This window comes from Mytilus californianus, unplaced genomic scaffold (genome assembly GCF_021869535.1).
Source record: "Mytilus californianus isolate M0D057914Y unplaced genomic scaffold, xbMytCali1.0.p SCAF_3, whole genome shotgun sequence".
Lineage (NCBI taxonomy): Eukaryota > Metazoa > Mollusca > Bivalvia > Mytilida > Mytilidae > Mytilus > Mytilus californianus.
Genome location: NW_026262679.1, coordinates 59,839,932 through 59,861,828, shown reverse-complemented (window position 1 = coordinate 59,861,828; position 21,897 = coordinate 59,839,932). Strand labels below are relative to the sequence as shown.

The window sequence follows — 21,897 nt, the reverse complement described above, 5'->3', positions numbered from 1 at the left end:
TACAGGAAAATAAGACAACCATTTTGTTAAACCAGGGAAATTTATATTTATATGTCGTTAATAATTAAATTTGTACAAATCTGTCGGAGAAACATGTAGAAAATGCTGAATAAGAAGGAAAAGTAGGGAAATAATTAGTATGGTATCTTTTAATCTCCAAAATCAATACTGTAAATCAAATTGCCTCTGCCAACAAAAATCTTAAATAAAGTAACAAATTTCAAAATAAAAACAGCGTTGATAGTGTTGTAGATTGCAAGCAACTCTGTCATTTAAATTCAAACAGCAAATGAGTAATGATTTGTAAATTATGGATTTTGTAGATCCCAATGGAATGATAGTCCACGTGCGTGCATCATGGATCCGGAGACTATGAATTTAGGATGAACCATTAAACATATTTGGAGATAACACGTAGATTTATGATTAACAACTGTAATTATTACTATGGTAAGACAACAGTTTTATTTTTATTTAATTAAATATATATAGAAGAAGGAGAATTAAATATATAAATGGTTAAAGCATACGAAAAAACAATTATTTTTCTACCGGAGCTTATTTTTCAGGTATTGACAGGCGAGACAGTCGAATCCGTGCATGCGTTTATTAAGCTCAATATTTTACTAACACCACTTCTGCTTAAAATATTGGTCAAATTTAATTTCAATATTCTATTTGTTGGAAGCATTCATATGTATTTGTACGACAGTACATTTGTTATTTATAGTCAATGTTAATAATTCAACATTAATAATTAGTCATTTGTGTTTTAGGCAAACGGTACATAACATCTCCAAAACTTAAATGCAATACAGGAATGATTTTTAAAAGTCATGTGAAACATTTGATAATTTTTAAGCCATATTTTTTTTTCCAAATCGTTCTTTGTAAATATCCGTGAAGTCACGAAACAATCATCGGTCAACTGTCCTAGTCCAATATACGATATATGGAGTGATTCAATAGACAACTAGAAGTAATAAGCATACAAAAAGGCAAAACTTCTACATCATTTGATCTCTGGTGGCGAGTTGTCTCATTGGTAATCATACCACGTGTTCTTATTTTTATAAAATAAATTTTGTTGATCTTTTTTTGGATAAGATAAAAAAAAAAAATCAAGAGAAAGTTCCATCACTGGGCGATTTATCTCTAACCGTCAGTAAAGGGTATGTGAGGTATGTTGTGATATCGTATTTTTCAATATTTTTTTTTATTAAAAACTTTTTCGACTGTCGTGTATTAAAGACTGATGCAATGTTAACAAAGAAATATCAGTAATATATATTGACGATTAATTATTTATCCTCTGGCATTGCCAATCGGACGTCCTGTAGTATGTGTAAAAACGCTGGACGGGAGAAGTTGAGGGATCATAATACACAATAGCAGTATTTTATATACTTGTGCTATCATGGGGGTGATTTAGATTAAACAATGTTGCTAAAACTATAAGGACTAAATATTTTTAAGAATTATTAAATTAGAATATACCAATGTTCATTTGAAGACTTCAGTAAAATCCAAACATTAGAGTTTCATACTTTTGAAGCCGTCGAAAGAACCTGGTAAACAGAAAAAAACTTTTTGTAGGCAAAAAATTGTTTTCTAGTTTTGATTTCGTTTTTTTGAATGTTAGTTTAAGAAAAAGATTTCTCCCTTTGATGGGCGCTTTTATAAAACGTTTTTTCAGGTGGTTAGAAAAAAAAAAAAAAAAACAAAACAAAATTTCGGTAAATTTTCTCTCGCAGTAAAAACAAACTCACCAAAGATACCAGGCTTTTTTGTACACCTGATGTGCCTTTCGTCTGCGTAAGACTGATCACAGGTGCGCGAATCAAAACAGATGGAAAGTCAAATCAATGACAAAGATGAAAAACATTGAAAATAAAACTGAGATAACAACTTTATGCCAAACTGGGAGTAGAAAACCTTAATTTCAAGAGCAGTGATTTGAAGCTTATGCTTTATGTCGTCACGTTTATATTGGATACTCTTTTTCAAAAGCGTCATTGTTGACTTATTCGATCACGAGGTTTTACACATTTAGATTAATTAATTGATTGTTGTTTATTTAACGTCCAGTGACAAATATTGCATGCATATTCAGCACGAGAACAAATAAAAAATTAATACAATAGGTAGGTTTTGTACAGTAGGTCTTCCGGGATGGCCATCTACGTGTTTTTTTCTGCACAGACACCTATTTTTTTTCTGTACGGACACCTAAGAAAGACACCTAAACCGGAAGAGAGCGTTACTTTCACCCTACATTGGGCATCTGATATAACGTCCGCATTTCGATCAGACGTGGCTGTGTATTTATACATCCTGTACACCAGACGAACACCCCACTTAACGCAAGCCAGATTTTACTGTCGGGTGGGAAAAGTCCAGGGACTACCATATACATTCAGTTTAACACACGAAAGACTGAAAAGATTTTTTCCCTGGAAGAAACTAGTTTTCCATCTTTAAGTTCACAAGTTACAACAATCTTCCTCTTTCGATATTTGACTTTTGCATTTTAACAAAGCTTGCATGTTGAAAATCTAATATTTGACGATCTTGATTGGAGAAATATCGAAACAGAGTGATAATCTATATAATAATGTTTTGAACCTCCCACCTTATCTATTAAAGGCTCTCTTGATTGATAATGGAATTTTTTAAATGCAGAGACAGCCAAGCAGTTTTTTTCTTCAATAAATTTCGTATTAACAATACTCTAGTGGTTATGAAATTTAGATTACTTTTAGTGGAATATAGATCGTGTTACAATAAATCAACTAAGTGTCAGTTACATTAAAAAGTTCGAATTTCTAACAGTTTATATGCTATTTTTGGATACTTCGACAGACTTACTCTTTTGGTTATGATAAAGCATGTTTACGAAACTTTTCTCGGTACGATGTCAAGTCTTGAAAGATATATATATGATGAATTGCACAGTCAAAAGAAGTAGAAATGCAATTCATCAAAGTTACTGACTAGAAGATAGATGCCTGTTTGAACATTTCTGACTAGTTCAATTTCTTTTAGGAATACATTGTTATTGAATCCAGATTAAATGTGACAGGAACTGATAGATAAGGACTCCGGTTGCGGTTGTGATGCAAATTATGGCTACGATTACGCAAGAATTAATTTAAATGTTCATTCAGAATCCCAAAATCAATCAAATCTTCTACCGTAATGTAACTTTTAATGCATAATTCGTTCATTAAAATTCCGAGTTAATGTCCGAAATAATTCATTTGCAAATTTTAATTTAGAATTAAAATAACCCAACGCCTTTCTTTAAATTGATCATTATTCAACTAAATGTATGAGGCAAAACTTTATAAAGTGCATTTGTTATAAATATCAATGAATGAAAATAACAAAAATAATGATATTAATGTAAAAATTTGAACTTTTATCTGACGTAAATGAAATCTGGTACCCATAACCTCTAACACCTCACTCTGTTTGTTTTCACTTCATCTAAATATTCTTGTCTGCTTATATGTATCAGCTGTATATATATTCCCGTCTTCCTTGAGAGGAGAAAGTAATTGAATTTGAACGAGACACATGCTTGTTTGATTGATTGATTGTTGTTGTTTAACGTCACTTTCAACACTATTGGTAATAGCATGGCGGTCAAGAAGAGGAAGCCGTAGTGCCCGCAGAGAACCACCGACCTTCAGGAGAAAAACTGACAATCGACTGGAGTCAAATCCACCTGTCACGTGCTATGTTCGAACTCACAATCTCAGTGTTGACAGGGTAGTGATACAGTAGGTAAATTGGTCTTTGGTAGACGAAACGTGTGTCTGTCGTGCAAAATTATAAGCCTGGTATCTTTGATGAGTTTCGTTTAGACTACTCGGCCAGCGAGGCCAAGACAGACACATGACACCAAAAACAAGGATTTACAGATTGGATAAGTTTCTAATCATTGCATGTATTAATAGATAATACTTAGTTAATTGAGTATAGTTGCAAATGAAGATTCTTCTGTCAAAACATATTTGACTTTTCCAATAACTTTGTACTTCGTAAATTCTTCTGACTTTTCAATTCAAAGACTTCATGCTTTCTAAGTGTGTAAAATCAACATCTCTTAAAATGTTTCAGATCCCTTTATCCCCGATAACGTTGTATTTAAAAAAACAAAATTGTTAATAACCGATTGCAGTGAGAAAAAAAAACACAAGAATATGTGCATTTAGAACACTATATGCATCACTAACACTATCACATTTCCATGCTGAAATAATCAAACACCAAATCTGGATCAAACTTTTAATTTGACATATATCTTAAAAAGTTTTCAAAGTTGATGTGACCACAACTTCATGGTAAACTATCTTAAACAAAAGCATTAACCCGATGCGTGACAGACGAACATACGAAAAGGACGAACGTTTAGACCGCAACTTATAATGCCCATGACTATCGTTTAGGAGGTAAAGAAAAATTCCCTTAAGTGCTGAATTGAGGTTTTTTCTTCATTCCCGTTTCAAGTGGGAGATCCAAATCGTCCATCTTTCAAACAAGTCAACGCACTTCACTAGCCTACAGAATCGATTTATTGTTTAATGTGATATCGTCCTATATATGAGAGGGACCACTTCCTCCTGCTCCCACTTCCCTCCCTTTTTCTCACAATCATTCCCCTTTACTTCCAGTCGAAAGTCGACCAAAGAAACTTTTCCAGCATATCATTATTTTTTCCTTTTCCCGGTTGCCGCTTTCCAACCCTTCATTTCCAGGTTCCTTTACCCCGGTCAAACCCCTCCAATATGCATAGAATATTTGCACCTGGACATCATGCAACAACAATCGAATCAATCATCCAACATGACTGTATATAAACTCACCATAGATACCAGTATTAAAATTTTGTACGCAGACGGGCGTTTCATCTACAAAAAACTCATCAGTGACGCTTGAATCAAAAAAGTTAATAAGGTCAAATAAAGTACTTTTTTGCCAAACACAGCTAAGATAATCTATTCCTGGGGTAGAAAATCCTAAATATTTTGAAAAATTCAAAGTTTTGTGAACACCATCAACTCTGTAAGTCATCAAAGTGCGTGGTATTGCATTGTTTTCGTTTGTACTTGCAATAATTAAGGTTTCAGTGAACTAGTCCCTTATAAATCTTAGACAAATGAAAGTCCCATCCGTTTATGCGTTTCTACAAAGGAGATAAAAGTTGCATGTTGAAAACAATGTGTTCATTATTATTGATCTATATCATTTATTTCCGATCAGATTTTGATGCATTTGTTTTTTAATTAAGAACTCTATCTGAAAATCCATGTCTTGATTATTCGAAAAATGATTGAATTCATTTAATATTTACGGTTTCATTAAAAAGGGGACCAAGTAAGATTTGAAATTTCAAGTATTGTTTTGTCCGATAGATGTTTTTTTTCCTTAAAAAAATGACGTCTCCATTTTCTGCCAGATTTAACGTTGCTATGTCAATTTCCAAACGAAATTACGTCGCACTTTTGCATAATGTTTCAATATCATTTTTACATGTACCTCCCTTATAATTTTTGAATCCCTTGAGTGATACACTTTCGTGAAAAACTATCTTAATGGTCTTAATAATTGAAATATATTTACGAATACTTCTGATACTTCTAAGTGTGTCACGACACTTTGTTAGAGACAATGTTCTGATGCACAACCGATTGTCGACTATCGTACATGTATCGAAAAAAAAACCCAATTGTTTTTGGTATCGTGTACAGCCTATTTTGATCTATTACCTCTTCATCTTCTGGTGCATTGTGTCTTGGGTAGGATCACTTTATTTAAGAGACACCAAAGATACTAAAGGGGCATTCAAACTCATCTAGTTACATAGCAATATCTGACATAACACATTAAAAGATTAACAAAATGCAGAGATATATTACAAAAACAGATAGTTCAAAGTTCTTATAAGTAAACATGACATATATAAATTATAGTAAATGAAAAAGCATTTTACCAAATGAAAAACACAAATTAAATAATAGACCAGTGAAACATCCATTAGAAAGAGAAAAAATAATAGGCTAACTTTCTTACCGCTAGCAAGTAAGTAAAGTCGGTTAGCTTTTCTAAGCTAAACTTGTTGCATTTTGTAATTCTTTTTTTTTGTTTGGTGATATATCCATTAAAGTGGCATAACTCGTCGTTTTTCATATTTCCACAATAAAAAAAAACTTGGAAAGTACATAATTTATCAAATAATCATTTCCAGATTAAGTTTCAAAGATTTACTAATGCTTTTGGTTAACCAACGTTGTTTACAAATTACGAAAATGCAATAAATAAAGGTATTAATGGCAATTTGCAATAAAACTTCACTACTTAAGATCAAAGAAAGGAAATCTTGGTAATATAATAGAATGGTCCATGGTCATGACATGACCGTCCGATGAGTGTCTATCTGACACCGTTGATATAAGACATACCATGAACTGCATATTAACTCATCTCAAAACCTTTTATGTCATCCATAATTCACTGAGCTGGAATTAAAATCATTTAGACATTATCTTATTCTGGTAATAATCATAATAGTTCAAGAAACATTTATAACTTATCAATCAGAAAGACTCGTACCGTGAAATATCAGATTCGTGCCGGAAAAAGGGTGTAATTCGTTAAAACTCACGTTGCCTTTTAAACAGGATTGTCAACAATTACTCTAACTTATAAATACGATTGAAAGAACGGGTAAGAGAAATAAACATCTTAACCACAATGGAAAAATAATCTGGACTATGTAAATTCCTTACCTAAGGTTTCGATTTATTTGTTGTTCCTTTTCTGTCGGTTGGGATTCCAAAGAAGCTCATTTCCTGATGCAAAGAATGATATTTACCTAAAACATAAGAGTGAACAAAAAAGCTATAGAGTTATCTTTCTTTCTAAGAAAGTCTTACATGTATGTCAATTATCGTGATTACCTAAAGTATCAACTTTATTTAGACATGTACAGATTTTCATTTAAAAGAGGGATGACACCGAGAGGGCAAGAAAAAACAATAAGGCAATAAATACAGACAATGACATTATCAAAGAAACACAAACAATTGTACAAACATGGGCACATAAAACACTACACAAAACATTACACAGAAAACTAAGATTATTCAACATCAACCCAGAAAAAGCTAGGGGTTAAACCAGGTATTCAGGAAGGATCAGCAATTCTTTCTCAACATATAACATTAAGGTTTTCATTCCTTTCGTAAATTAATCAAATTGCATTGTGTAAACATTACAGATACTTAACGTTTGGATAGGTACTGATAACTCTAAACTCTTCATCTTCATTAACCGTAAGCGACTCTACCATTTCTTGTTCATCTTTTCTAATTGGTTCAGGTTTATACTTAAATTGCCGTTTCAGCTCAAAACATCTATTTACTAGTGATCTTTTGGTGGTGTTCGCGATGGTCAAATCAAATAACAAAATAAAACGGTGAAGTCGCACACGAAAAATAGTCGTAAATTAAAGAAAGAATAAACGTCAAACGATGATTGTATATTTAATATGTTTATATGTTTATCTTGATCTAATTCCTTTGTCACATATTTAGATATTGAACGGGGCGGTATATAAAAGCTCATATATGTGTGTAGAAAATTAATATTGATTTCGAAGAGTATATAGTATTAGTATATTATATACAATATATGTACAGTGTCGGAAAAATTTAAATTATATATTTTCCGACAATGTTCATATCTTGTTTTTATCCTGTAATTTTCACCCGGCACTTTACGGTTTAGTTGTTTAAAACCAAATAGGCATCTCTGATTTTTCAAAGAAATCAACGGACTTTAAAACGCAGACCGCGAAGAGGACTCCATAAATGAACTGTCACCCAAGAAGAAATATTCACATTACACTGTCACCTATTCTGAAATCGGACTCGGACTTCTTTTAAACTGAGTTTTACTGTGCGTATTGTTGTGTGTTTGTTTATTCTACATTGGGTAGAGGTATAGGGGAGGGTTGAGATCTCACAAAACATGTTTAACCCCGCCGCATTTTTCCGCCTGTCCCAAGTCAAGAGCCTCTGGCCTTTATTAGTCTTGTATGTTTTTTTGAATTTTAGTTCATTTATATGATTCGGAGTTTAGTGTGACGTCCATTTTCACTTAACTAGTACACATTTTTGTTTAGGAGCTAGCTGAAGCCCGCTTCCGGGTGCGGGATTTTCTCGCTGTGTTGAAGACCCATTGGTGGCCTTGGGCTGTTTTCTGCTCTTTGGTTAGGTTGTTGTCTCTTTGACACATTCCCCATTTCCATTCTCAATTTTATACATTACCGTTTGCTCAACATGGAAGCGGAGTAACAGGAGACTTTATTGTACAAGTAAAGCAAGCATTTATTTGTATACCTGTTATTAGTACAATAGTGTGCTGATTGCAGGATAAATACTTTAATAATGCATTCATGTACTCCTTGCACTAAAGCAATAATTTTTAAACAGGATATTTTTTTAAACATGTCATTTTGAAGATAAGTGATGGTAAACACGGATATCAATGTGATTGAAGTCTTCAATGGTTTTTTTTTTTGTTTTCTTAGTTGTTAGTAAAAAAAAAATTGTATCTGTTCCTCTTGTTTGTTAAGATAATAAATCAAACCTGTTGATTTGTAATTCAGACGAGTCGTTATTAATAGAAGTTTTTTTAACCTATGTGGCCGGGATATCTTGCACTTAACTTTAAAGATAGAAATACTTGTATAAAAGAATCAATATAATGTTCCGACTATACGACTATGATTAGACTTTCTCGTTGCGTGTGTTCATGCAGTTGTTTCACGCAAGAATTTAAGAATCTTGCACCGGAAATAAAGAAGACTTGAAAATCGGCCAGCCGTGGGTTAAACGTCCGATCTATGACGAGACTTGAGCTGATGATACTCCCGGGGACTGATAGTCCACCAGCAGCAGTATCGGCCCAGTGCTGTAAAATAAAATGAAAACAACATCAGACATGTAAAATATGTAGAATTTTCCAATTTTGTATAAAAATACCCTCAACAACGTGCAGCGCTGTAAAACGTTTTGATTTTATGAAAATATTAAAAATTTTAAACACCACTTTGCCACTCAATATAAAAATAAGAAGATGTAGTATGATTACCAATGAGAAATTTTTCCACGAGAGACCTAATAACGCAGAAGTGAGCTTTTATAGGTCATTGTAAAGCCTTCAACATTGACCAATTAAAACCCTTACTTCATAGCAAGCTATAAACAGCCCGAATAAACCACATTTTAATGAGTGCTTAAATCTCATACACATCATAGTGAATTTAGATAAAGGATACTACCGTACATGTAAGTAGGTCTGCTTCATATCTTGATCTTTTCCTCGATATTAACACAGATGGCGACTTCAAAAGAGAGGCGAAAGATACCAAAGGGACATTCAAACTCATAGGTCGAAAATAAACTGACAACGCCATGGCTAAAAAAGAAAAAGACAAACAGACAAACAATTATTTAGTACACAAAACACAACATAGAAAACTAAAGACTGAGCAACACGAACCCCACCAAAAACTGGGGGTGATCTCGGGTGCTCCGGAAGGGTAAGCAGATCCTGCTCCACATGTGGCACCCGTCGAGTTGCTCATGTTAGTACAAACCCGGTAATAAGTCTAATTCGGTAGGTCACATACGGGGAAAAGGGGACGGGATTCAAACTAGAATCTATTACAAACGTGATAATTTCAACTTTCAAATTTCAAAAACATCTCCTTTATCGAATGGCGTTCACATATTTCAGTTAAAACATTACGCTCGAGTATGTTCACACTATACGGACTTCATTAAGAGGGATGTGCCCCCTCACACAGAAACTGCTTCAAGAGAGTTATGAGGAAGAACAACTAAAATCGATTTTACATAAGTTTTATGGTCACCATCAAGAATTGGTTGACCGATACTGTGTAAGTATCTCAACTAACTAGAGACAGAGACATGTTTTCGCGGTCTTAGATCTTAGTCGTCTGATCTGTAATTTAACCGATTGTCCTATTCCCATTGTGACATTTTAAGTGATTGTGTATTCGCATGAGCGGATGATGCATGCATAGGAGGAGACACTTACTCTGTAAACGTACTAGTCTCGCTCCTTTTGGACGTCATGCGATTCCCTCGGATTTTGTTTACAACCTTGATTGTCTCTTTTACCGATTTACGAGATTTGGACAGTGAACTACTGGCGCCCTCATTTATATATATAGCATAGACTCTCTAATATTCAATTTCCAGTAATACTTAACGTTTGTATTTTGATTTATAGTAATTCTAAAATTGTAGTTTGTTTTACGCTCAACAGCAAATATTTCATGCATGTTATGAATAAATACAAAAGGCTGGTTCTGTAATAGGGGTAAACCGAAATGAAGGGCGGGATATTAGGACTGACACTGGAGAACAATGGTATGCTGCAAAATGGGCAGATAATTGATCTTGCAACAGTCCACCTATACGGACCCCTCAAAGGGTTATTAAAAGGGTTCTTCGACGTGCAGAGATGGTGGCACTCTCTAAACAAGAGGCATCGGATTAAAAGTTCCCATTCTTAAAGGACGTGGCTCCGTATTTATACATCCAATTCAACCAAACGGTCACCAAACTTTGGCAATTGTTTTCTGCTGGTCGAAAGAAGACCAAGAGTGACCATTTGGGTTTTATATTTTAACTCTGTGAGTGAAACAAATACAGGACAAAAGGGTCCACAAATTAAATGCAACGTAAAGTGTGGGACTTGTAATAAGTCTGTCCATTAACCATATATGAAGTTCCATAAAGGGTGGGAGGGCCCCGTCCCTCATAAATCCCCCAATGCAGGTGAAATTGGCCCTATTACAAACTAGTCCCTTTTCAAGAAAAAAATCATGTTAGTTTAAACGCTACAAATTGGTCTCAAACTGGATTTATCTCTCGAAATGATACAGACTGTTTTGTGCAATTAGCACTATGTTAGAGTGTTTGACACGTCTTTGATACAGTCATTAATCACTATTTATATATATATATATATATTTATATCAATCACAGTGTTGAAAATAGGAGCATTTAATTAATTATATCATTGAATACACAGGAATATTGATTTGCCGTTATCAATAAGAGTTATATCTCTTTCCTTGTAATATTTTATTAGAAGGTAGGAAGTTCATTTATCATCACTTCATACAAGGTAGGAAATATATTTATTATTTTACACAATTTGTCAATAAAATATATAATCTGACGATCAAATTAGTATTTTTTTAAATACATTTAGTCGTTCACTAATGAGTCAATTAGTAACTGTATCACATTCCTGTTTGTACATCTAGACAGTTGAACACTGAATTAATATAAAATAAATTAATTTTCCAAAAAATAATACCTAAAGACGAAATATTTCTAATACATATGTTTGTACAATATATATGATTTTAATTTCGAAACCATTAATTTTACGTTTACTTTTGTCTGACAAATTAGAAATGAATAAAAATGAACATCGTTCAAATAATGAGCGTATGACATTTGCGCCGATTTTTATAGTTTTCATTCTTTCATTTGCGCCGATTTCATTTTTTCATTTGCGCCGATTTTATATTTACTCCTAATTGCATTTACAGTTTAACACAGGTGAGTAAATATTTGTACATATACTATACCATGAATGTATATTGGTAAAATCTGATTATAAACGTTGCACACTTATGTTAGCCAGAGAAAGAAAAGATAGACTTCGTTATTGACAATTACGACAAATATAGAGACGAAATCACAAGAAAGGAATATATTAGATGTGTTGCCTATAAATACTCGGCAAGAACAGATTTATGATTTTAATGTATTCCGTTTTTATGGATTTTAATGTTGTAAATAGATTTTTAATTCGTCATTTTAGTATAAACAGAGTAAAACAGAGTGCTTTTATCTTCGGTTTTTACTTCTTGATTTTAAAGTATGTGAACATAGTGCTTTTAAATTGACTTATTCTGCTCAAAATCCTACTTCCACCTCCCCGTGGTGAGCAGAGGACAACATTTATATACATGTTATGATTGACAATTCATAACATTTGTACAACTGGCGAACGGAAGAGGTCTATATGATAACTGAAAAATAACATTCACCTGTAAAAAAATCGGCGCAAATGAAAAAAAAAATCGGCGCAAATGAAAGAAAAAATCGGCGCAAATGAAATGCAGATCGGCGCAAATGCAAAACGCCGCAAATAATTTCTCGATTTTAAGTTACAGAATCATAACCATTTTCAGATTAGATCGTTAGTCTGTCTGTTAAACAATTATAGTCTACAGAAATTGACAATTCTTTTTACACTTTTATAGACGATATTAAACATGATTTTTGGGATCACAATTATCAATTGAAACTAGTTTGATCTTAGACTCTGCGCATGAGCAATCTTTGCTTAAATTATAATTTATTTAATAAACTCTTGTGACAATTAAGTTACCTTACTAAAAGTAGTTACATATAAAAGAGATGTTTTTAATAATTTAGACAGAACTTCGACATAAGGTAAAAAAAAGTATCTATCTGTTTTCTATAAATAGGTATAAATTTATTTTTTAAGCTCTTGAGGTCTATTAATGTCCATTACCGGTTGGGTCGTAAGACATCGATTTCAAGTTCAGAGCAAATTTTATGATAAAGATGGAACCACTAATAGGACCAAGGTGCACATTTCCCGTGTGTAATATTGTTAGTGTGGTGCTTACGTCATTAACAACATATTGCATCACGTTAACTAGTCATTTACAGTAAGTCAAACACGCCTTTGTAACCATTAGTTGGTTTCTTTCGGGGTTTGTTCTAGGTCATTTAGCTAATGGTAACACTTAACCTAAATTGAGAATTAACCTCCTTTTCTGCTAATCGTTTAATTGTTATCTCGGAATGTTCAAACATTTATAAACATGAAAAAAGAAGATGATTTCCAACTTAGGGAGCTACCATTTGATTTTTATGGGGGGCTAGGATGAAATTTGAAAAAAATAGGCAGGACAGGAGTTTTGAGTAAAAAAAAAAAGGCAGGATGAGATTATTTGCAAAAAAAAAGGCAGGATGACAATTTATGTAAAAAAAAAGTCAGGATAAACTAAAAAAAAAAGGCAGGACCGAATAGAGTGAAAATAAAAAGGCAGGACCGAATAGAGGGAAAATAAAAAGGCAGGACAAAATTTTTCATCCTAGCCCCCCCCCCCCATAAAAATCAAATGGTAGCTCCCTTACTAGTATGTAGACTGCAGGGGCCGATTTACAGCTTGTCGTATAGTATGTCATTAAACACTCATATGCAGATATGGCTTACGCTATATTTTGTATTCAAATTAATAAAAAAAAAAACACTCCTTTTTATTTATACCTTAACAATTTAGTACAATAAAACTATTAGTTTTTGTCAAGTTGGGCCAAATAGTAGTTTATGGACAGTTTGGTCATCTCCCATATAATCTAGCGGATACTTAGCTTCGCTACGGTCCATATACTTTTTTGAGGGATAACCCGACTGGACCATAAACTGTCATACGCCCTAAGTGTCATTTATTTATTGTAATGATATAATAGAAAGTTGTTTGGATATCTATAGTAACTACTATCTGAATTTTAATGGAAAACACAGAAAAGTAATTTTGCACTCTTTTAACATACATATACATTGTATCGATCTGATGAATTCAACCCTTTTAAACTGATTTTTATAGATTGTTGTTGTGTTGTGCTGTTATACCACTTTCTCAGGTTAGGGGAGAGTTGGTGCTCCCGCAAACATGTTTAACCCCGCCACATTATGTATGTGCCTGTCCCAAGTCATGAGTCTGTAAGTCAGTGGTTGTCGTTTGTTGCAGTATATCATATTTGTTTTTGTTTATTGTTTTGTACATAAATCAGGCCGTTAGTTTTCTCGTTTGAATTGTTTTACATTTATCATTTCGGGGCCTTTTATATCTTGCTTTGCGGTATGGGTTTCGCTCATTGTAGAAGGCCACACGGTGACATATAATTGCTAACCGTTGTCTCATTGGCAATCATACCACATCTTCTTACTTTTATATAAATGTCCCAAATACATATATTTGAATTATTCAGAAGGGCCATATTTGTCATTCTTAGGGGAATAACATAATATATGATATCAACTTTATATAAAATATCTTTGAATTAATTTTTAACGGGAACTTATTGGTGTCAGTACCAGAACTGTCAATTTCCCTATCTGTCGTCTTGACGTTAAATGAAATTGATTTGTCAATCGTATCTGCGGATTAACTTTGACTAGGGAATTGCCATTCTTGTCATATTCATATCCTGTAGTTTCAGTGAACTCCAAATTGCAAACAATACACGCAAATACTTCTAACTGATTTGTTCGTTAATCAAACACTGTCAAAGGCATGACCACTCGTAAACATTCTCAATTGACTTGTTTATCGTTTTTACCAATAATAATTTAATTCGACGATTCGGACCTTTCTGGTGAAAAACTGATAAATTTTACATCAATCAATTCTTAGACTGATTCTTAAGATAATATGTTGATTTTCTGCTGTTTTATTTTAAAAGTTTTCATTTATTTTGTTTTGTTTTTACAATTGCATGATGGGGAATTTTGAAATCTATATGATTGTGTGTACTTGTTGCATATCACTAATAATAATAATAATAATAATAATAATAATAATAATAATAATAATAATAATAATAATAATAATAATAATAATAATAATAAGACAATTTCAAGCATGTTTGAGAAACCTATCAAGATCACAATATTACGATTATGAATATCAACAGAAAAAAAAATAAAGAGCCCCCTTAACAAAGTTAACAAATAAAAAAATATATCAATAATTAATAAAATCATTAATTATTAAAATCATTATAGTTACTATCAATATCTATCATTTAGAACAATCGACACACTTGTTGAAATAACTGTATGGAGTTAAAACTAATGATTCCGATTAATAAAAATTATCCTGGTACAAGATTGTACAATTGTTCTGTTTATACCCTCAATGTTAAACTGTAAAACCAATTATTGGTTTTGAACATGGTCCGATATTCTGAAACCTGAACAAACATACCACTTACGTCATTAATCATCCTTTCATACACCTGTCGATAATTTTTGTAGTTTAAACATCATTTAATATCGACTAAATTTTTTTCATTACCAGATATTAAGTTCGTAATAGACTTTTAAAGGATATAATGTGTAGACATTTACTTTAGCCAAGCCTATTCTGGGTATTGTTTACAGCGGCGTGTAATAGTACAGAACATTATCGGAGATTTCAAAAATTAATACGCAAAAACCGAATGTACGCGTCTGCTAATCGTTGGTGCATCATTTGTATTTTTATGAATTAAGGTATTATTGGCCGGGTTCCTAAAGTGCAAAATTAGCTTATATCATACTAATGTAGGTCGGGCGGGCAGGATAAGTGCGGGTACCAATTTTGTGTAATTAAAATTAAGCTGTTTAATGATTTTTAGCCATACTTGGAGATTTAATGAATGAAAACAAATTTAAGAACGTTTTCGCCGATTTTATATGCCTTTATAGCCGACTATGCGGTATGGGTTTTACACATTGTTGAAGGCCGTACGGTGACCTATTATAGTTGTTAATTTCTGTGTCAGTTGGTCTCTTGTGGAGAGTTGTCTCATTGGCAATTATACCACATCTTCTTATTTTTACATCTATTTTGAAAGAAGAGATAATTTCATTAATTTTCTCGATTTTCAGTTATAGTTCAGCATGCCAAAGCAGTTTGCAAACTTTTACCAAAATCAGTGAAATAGCTTATCTACTACTTCATATGGTACTAGTATTAGAAACTATCCGTTCCTAGTCCTATTGTTTTTCTGAACCTGAAACTCTCAAGAGTCACGTCACATTAAAACAACCAAAGGGGAATCACATGATTATTGTACATGTCTTGTTCTCAGAGGCAGATGTCAAGTGGACACCACTATTTGGTTTCGGTGCAGAGTAACCATACCATGAAAGAATTTATATGTAAAATTATCTCCGTTATTATCCGTGTTTTATCCCCTTATAAGTTATCAATTTAGAAATTATTAAGAAGCAAAGGTTTCAACTCCCTCAGACAGGCAAAGTTCAACTGTTTCGGTTTTTTAACATCCTTGGCTTTCAAATTTTCGGCTTTGAACGTGCCTGATAAAGATAAATCAAGAAAGCGCTTCGGACGCTTGGAACTTATAATGTGTTATTTTCATTTATTACAGCGCTGGATCGATACCGCTTCTGTACTGATATAATTTATAACCAACCTTTCTAAGATTGTCCGATTATAAATTTAGAAATTATTAAGAAACTAAGGTTCTAACTCCCTCTGGCAAAATTGACCTTAGATGTATAAATTTTGCTATTATTTATAGAATACCTTTTTGGTCATACAGCGCTTCAACTGTTTCTCGGTTCTTTGGCTTTCAATTATTCAGCATTGAACGTTCCTGATGTAAGTTAATCTTGAAAAGCGCTTCGGACGCAAGAGATTTATAAAGTGTTGTTTTCATTTTTAATTTATAAAAAATAATAATAATAATAGAAGACAACCTACGTGTTTAAATTACTAATGTCGAAGTAAGTACATGTAGGCCTATCCCGTCAAGTTTAAGTGCATTATTTTGTTTGATCATGGACTCAATTTGGCCAGTCCTGCACCATTTTTATGTTCATTAAACACCAATGTGTTGTGTTATTAATTGATTTTGTTTTATTTCAGTTCATTGTGGTGCGTTGTTGTTCACTACCTTTTTATAGATTGCTGTTGATAAACAACAAAGGTTTTAGTTGAAGGTTTATCATATCAGTGAAATTGGAGACTAAAAAACGATGCAAAAGTCCATTTACCATTAAAATCGAAACATTTACCATTATTAAAATATTGAGCCTCTAGCTGTTTTTTTTTTAAATTTTGGTGGGTTGACATTTTGTTTTTCATTTATACATGTAATCAAAGTGAAGAAAAACCTATATATATAGTATACAAACCATTTAAAACGAACCAAGACGAATGAGTTTGTGTAGGAAAGGAGATCAATTAGTAGGTTCAATCAGCACAAATTGTTTTGTCATTTTTCACCAAGTTGATAAAACAAGATTTCTTAAATTCCTTGGTGAGAGTAATGTATTCGAAAGAAAAGTAATCTGAAAATCTCCAAAGACTTCTGCTAGGTTGATAAATGACAGTTTCATTGTTTCGTTTTCTTTGATAGAATCCATAAAATCAACTTCGAGTCTAATTTGTTGGTTCTGTTGACAGTGTAAACCTTATCAGCATTCATGCAGAATATAGACTTATATGAATACGTGTCATTTATTTCAAATAAATCACATAATCCTTCAAACGTCTTACGATTAAATGATTTTTCGCGAAGGAATTATTCAAACAAATCATAATCAAGACCAATTTTATAAATATATATTTACCATTTTCTAGGATTGACTGATTAGAGTGTTTTTATCTTGAGAAAACATTGGGTAACCGCAGGACAATACTGGATTAGTTAAAATCAATATGTCGTCTAATTCTTGAAACTTCAGCAACCAATTATGATTTTCTTAACTTGGAGAGAAAAGCAACTTTGCCTCATTAAGCATAAGCATAATAACAGCTATTTATGAACATTTACAGCTGTGATCGTGCAAGAGAAACACACGGAGTTAAAATGATATTATAGAAGTCAAATTAAGCTTTGTCATAAGGATGTTCATTAACAGTCGACAGAAATGTATCCGCCAGGGTTACCTAAACACGTTGTAGTAATTGGTAACGCCGCCGACGGCGCAAACAGTACGCTCTAGTTTCGTGCAACAAAAATTTTAGTAATATTTATACTTTTCAGTTCTTTCACCAATGAAAATTAACGTATATTTAACTTGGGTAAGTGGGGCTTAATTAAAAAAAGTAGTCCTTTGGTATGCCATCTACATATGTTCATTCCAGAGGCTCTTGTGACAAATATATTTTGATCAATTCAATTTTAATTGATCGCTTCGAATGCCGAAAATTCTATAGATATACAAAAGCCGAAAAGCCTTTTAAATTATTTCCTAGTAGTATCATCCAAAAGAAACATCTTAGTATGGCATTGCAAGCTATTCATTGATACCACATAACTCAGAGGGTTGACACTAATAAGTATGGTCACCTGGACTTCCCACTTTCCACAGTAAAAACCATACGAAAAAGTACGTCCGTTTTGCTGTACATGATATATAAATACGCAGCCACGTGCGGTCGGAATATTGGGACGTTAAATTTGATGCCTCGTGTTCTGAGAGCTAATTAAAGATCCATTGCAACAACACTCTTACGAGACATAACACAGGCACAATTTTATCCCCATCCAATGTACCCTTCAGCCTCCTTCTCAATTTTTCCGCCTTTTGGAAGATTTGAGGAGCTGATGGAAGGGTGAGCAGATATTGCCCAATACGTAAGACCTTCCATATTGCTCATGGGAAGATCAAATTCGGTGATTTGTCTCATTTGGGGATGTCGCAATCGAGGAAAAGAGACGGGATTGTGACTACGATCATAAAAGTCCGTAAACAGTTCATATCTTTCTGTTCTGGTTTTATTGTGTCATTGGTTTCCTGTTCCATTTTGTATATCCCACATTTTCATTTATTCAAATTTTATTTCTTTTTACTTTAAAGAGCTTTAAAAATCTAAAATCTTTCGCTGCTTGTGTCGAATTTTAATTAGTCTGGATAGCAAGCACGGACAGTCTACAACCCTCATTTCATGCCACACCTTCCACTCGCTTCTCATTGGTCGGGAGATATTTTGAACAATGTCCTTTATTCTATCCTTCCGAAATCTCACAACAGGTATCCCGCGAGACCTTCTTTATGGTACGCTATAGATATTCGCTGATAATGTGGTTCCTTAGTGTTCAAATGCGAGTTACAGACGAAGATAAAGTTTCGTTCCGGGTGGCCTACTAATAAAAAACTACAGTGTACAACCATTTAGCAGCAGTTAGGTGGGAACATTCGTATCTTTCAGAATCATGCAGTTTTTAACTTAATTTGATAGATGCTATTTCGAGCAAGGAGGGCTTCGCATGAATAAGTCGTATCAAATCTACGTATCTTCTCTGTCTAGATTCTTTACACCAATAAATTGTAACATTAAAATGCTAGACAATATCAGAGTATATATATATAATTTGTTTTACCTACTAACTAGCTACATTGTGCCATAAGCATTTATATCCAACACGCAGGGAAACATTAATTCATATTATAAATATATCATCTCGGGCTAAAGACAAACTTTCTGCAAGGTGCCAATCTTTTCTATAACGTAGCTAAGGTCACTATCTCTGTTCTTGCATATTACGATTTGTTTTTGCCAATTCTAATTATCGCCATTTTATTTTAGTCGAAATTATTTCCTGAAAGAACGACCATCTTCAATGTATCACCATTATGTATAATTCATGAGGTAAGTAGTTTTTGTTTTTTAACGACACATCGGGCAATTTTTTCAAAATTTATAAATGTTGTTCGTATTTTTGAAGTATACATATAATGCAAAGCAATTACATCCATCGGATTAGTATTGCTAATATCTTCTCCATTGAATCGGTACAAGTTTTGATGATAGTTTTGGTAATAATTTCATTTACCTAATTTTGTCTGACCATTAATTAAGATATGCTATTGCTGCATACCGATTCAGTTCATAATGTTTGTAATAAATTGTTTGGCCACAATTAATAGTGTGCGTTATAAAATTTGAATTTGTGAGAAAAATCAGGGTGGTGCAATAGATTTTTCCATTTGTATATATAGATATGTCAAAAGTATTTTTTGCTCGAAAAAAAACCAACACTTTTTTTTTATTTACTGTTTTTGTCAAACTGTTTTCTCTGCCTTTGGAAGTATTGAAAAAGCCGGATTTGTTTGCTGAATATTTCTTTTTTACTGCTGCCAAAGTGTTCCAAATATTAATTATCATTTTGTATCGCTCTACGTATTGTGTGTTGATTTATCACCAAATTTGACCGATTTATTCTTCATCGATTCAGTTTTGAAAGTTTTTAGATAGCGGAGAAATATGCCATATGTAAATTAATTGGAATTTGCCAGAATGTATTTACATTTTCAGAGAATATTGGGCCGAATAATGTATAGTTTAGGTGTAACGTGCTTACATTTTTCTGTCATCAAATTGATACCTTTTCACTCTTTACTGTGTGATTATATAATTTACCATTCAATCATGTCTATTGTACTGTTTATTGCCAAACCTATACCGTTTGTTAATAAATTATGTAATAACACTTCTATCTAGTACATAAACTCACAACTGTGATGTCATTAAATGTAATTAAATATCCTGCATTTATCATGCTTTTCCATGAAATAAGGATAAATTGCTGAAAGATCCCCTCCTATATTATTAAAAGCTATCATGTTGCATTTACCATTGGTAGTATGTTGTAAAATGGGGTTCACGCCTTCGTGATAGTTTCTAATACGTACATATAACTATCTTACTTATTCAAACCTCACTTGAAATACGGATATTAATCAACGGACAAGGAATCAAAGACTTGAAATAATCGATTCAGATTATTTTGAATGTATTTGTCATGCCGTTTTTTTTCACACAAACATGTCATTCAAAATTTAACGAGGCTACAGTTACTGAAGAGCGATACAGTAGTGAAAGTTACACACCGTCAACAGATGTGTAAACAATAGCAGCATAAATCTAAATAAACTCATCATAGATACCAGGATTGAAATTTTGTACTTGAGCCAGACGCGCGTTTCGTCTACAAAAGACTCATCAGTGACGCTCGAATCAAAACAAGTTAAAAAGGCCAAATAAAGTACGTAGTTGAAGAGCATTGAAGACCAAAAATTCCTAAAAGTTTTGCCAAATACAGCTAAGGTAATCTATTCCTGAGGTAGAAAGACCTTAGTACTTCAAAAATTCAACTGTCAAAGTTTTGTTAACAGTTAATCTATAATAATGACCATAGCAATGATAATTCAGGTCAACACAGAAGTGCTGACTACTGGGCTGGTGATACCCTCGGGGAATAAAACTCCACCATCAGTGGCATATGGATAGCAGTATAAATGTTAAGGCCAGTCATTTCACAATTCATTAAAACTGCAAAGCTCTGATGTAATATGTATTATGACGCAACTGGTTTCTTAAATTTTCTTCCAGAACTAAAACGATAAATGAAAAGCAGTTTTAAATATTCTGATGTTCAGTAGTTGTCGTTTGTTGATGTGGTTCATAAGTGTTTCTCGTTTTTTATATAGATTAGACCGTTGGTTTTCCCGTTTGAATGGTTTTACACTAGTAAATTTTTGGGGCCCTTTATAGCTTACTGTTCGGTGTGAGCCAAGGCTCCGTGTTGAAGACCGTACTGTGACCTATAATGGTTTACTTTTATAAATTTTGACTTGGATGGAGAGTTGTCTCATTGGCACTCATACCACATCTTCTTATATCTAATTAATGGGGTATTAGAGTGAGGGTATATTTCTTTAGCATCGTATACTGTTCGAATCCATTTGATTATATATCCAACGTAAAAGTAAGTGCACGGACTGAAATATTTAGGGTTCAAGTAATAAACATAACAACACAAATATGTTTAACCCCTCCACATTCTTTTTGTGCCTGTCCCAAGTCAGGAGCCTGTACTTCAGGGGTTGTCATTGGTTCATGTCTGCCATACTTGTTTTTCGTAAATTGTTTTGTTATAAATTAGGCCGTTAGTTATCTTAATTGAATTGTTTTCATATTTTTCATGTTGGGGCCTT

General features: G+C 33.0%; 1 protein-coding gene across 3 annotated transcripts in view; it reads left to right on the top strand.

The window, feature by feature from the left end:
* Positions 1 to 327: 327 nt before the first annotated feature.
* LOC127733071 (small conductance calcium-activated potassium channel protein 2-like) overlaps positions 328 to 21,897 on the top strand; it is a 106,972-nt gene continuing 85,402 nt past the window's right edge. For all 3 annotated transcript variants that reach the window (XM_052242346.1, XM_052242348.1, XM_052242345.1), the window contains exons 1-2: positions 328 to 450; positions 19,487 to 19,549. The gene's annotated coding sequence lies outside the window, so the exon portion shown is untranslated. The remainder of the gene's footprint in view (positions 451 to 19,486; positions 19,550 to 21,897) is intronic.